We start from the raw sequence: 2,111 nt of genomic DNA on the forward strand, positions 1-2,111 counted from the left end.
ATTAGTTTTGCCAAATATCAAAATGAATCCATCACAGGTATACATGTGCTCCCCATCCTGAACCCTCCTCCCTCCTCCCTCCGCATACCATCCCTCTGGGTCGTCCCAGTGCACCAACCCCAAGCATCCAGTATCGTGCATTGAACCTGGACTGGCATCTCGTTTCATACATGATATTTTACATGTTTCAATGCCATTTTCCCAAATCTTCCCACCCTCTCCCTCTCCCACAGAGTCCATAAGACTGTTCCATACATCAGTGTCTCTTTTGCTGTCTCATACACAGGGTTATTGTTATCATCTTTCTAAATTCCATATATATGCATTAGTATACTGTATTGGTGTTTTCCCTTCTGGCTTACTTCACTCTGTATAATAGGCTCCAGTTTCATCCACCTCATTAGAACTGATTCAAATGTATTCTTTTTAATGGCTGAGTAATACTCCATTGTGTATATGTACCACTGCTTTCTTATCCATTCATCTGCTGATGGACATCTAGGTTGCTTCCATGTCCTGGCTATTATAAACAGTGCTGCGATGAATATTGGGGTACACGTGTCTCTTTCCCTTCTGGTTTCCTCAGTGTGTATGCCCAGCAGTGGGATTGCTGGATCATAAGGCAGTTCTATTTCCAGTTTTTGAAGGAATCTCCACAGTGTTCTCCATAGTGGCTGTACTAGTTTGCATTCCCACCAACAGTGTAAGAGGGTTCCCTTTTCTCCACACCCTCTCCAGCATTTATTATTTGTAGACTTTTGGATCGTAGCCATTCTGACTGGTGTGAAATGGTACCTCATAGTGGTTTTGATTTGCATTTCTCTGATAATGAGTGATGTTGAGCATCTTTTCATGTGTTTGTTAGCCATCTGTATGTCTTCTTTGGAGAAATGTCTATTTAGTTCTTTGGCCCATTTTTTGATTGGGTCATTTATTTTTCTGGAGTTGACCTGTAGGAGTTGCTTGTATATTTTTGAGATTAGTTGTTTGTCAGTTGCTTCATTTGCTATTATTTTCTCCCATTCTGAAGGCTGTCTTTTCACCTTGCTGATAGTTTCCTTTGATGTGCAGAAGCTTTTAAGGTTAATTAGGTCCCATTTGTTTATTTTTGCTTTTGTTTCCGATATTCTGGGAGGAGGAATCAACCTACCTGACTTCAGGCTCTACTACAAAGCCACAGTTATCAAGACAGTATGGTACTGGCACAAAGACAGAAATATAGATCAATGGAACAAAATAGAAAGCCCAGAGATAAATCCACGCACATATGGACACCTTATCTTTGACAAAGGAGGCAAAAATATACAATGGATTAAAGACAATCTCTTTAACAAGTGGTGCTGGGAAAACTGGTCAACCACATGTAAAAGAATGAAACTAGAACACTTTCTAACACCATACACAAAAATAAATTCAAAATGGATTAAAGATCTAAACATAAGACCAGAAACTATAAAACTCCTAGAGGAGAACATAGGCAAAACACTCTCTGACATACATCACAGCAGGATCATTCCCTTTCTAGATATCTGACAGAGGATAAAGCAGACCTCATTTGGGGAAAAGATTTATTCTAGTCTCTATAATTGCACTCATCTCACACGCTAGTAAAGTAATGCTCAAAATTCTCCAAGCCAGGCTTCAGCAATATGTGAACCGTGAACTTCCTGATGTTCAAGCTGGTTTTAGAAAAGGCAGAGGAACCAGAGATCAAATTGCCAACATCTGCTGGATCATGGAAAAAGCAAGAGAGTTCCAGAAAAACATCTATTTCTGCTTTATTGACTATGCCAAAGCCTTTGACTGTGTGCATCACAATAAACTGTGGAAAATTCTGAAAGAGATGGGAATACCAGACCACCTGATCTGCCTCTTGAGAAATCTGTATGCAGGTCAGGAAGCAACAGTTAGAACTGGACATGGAACAACAGACTGGTTCCAAATAGGAAAAGGAGTACGTCAAGGCTGTATATTGGCACCCTGCTTATTTAACTTATAGGCAGAGTACATCATGAGAAACGCTGGACTGGAAGAAACACAAGCTGGAATCAAGATTGCCGGGAGAAATATCAATAACCTCAGATACGCAGATGACACCACCCTTATGGCAG

Source organism: Bison bison, unplaced genomic scaffold, assembly GCF_000754665.1.
Source record: "Bison bison bison isolate TAMUID 2011002044 unplaced genomic scaffold, Bison_UMD1.0 scf7180017864139, whole genome shotgun sequence".
NCBI lineage: Eukaryota > Metazoa > Chordata > Mammalia > Artiodactyla > Bovidae > Bison > Bison bison.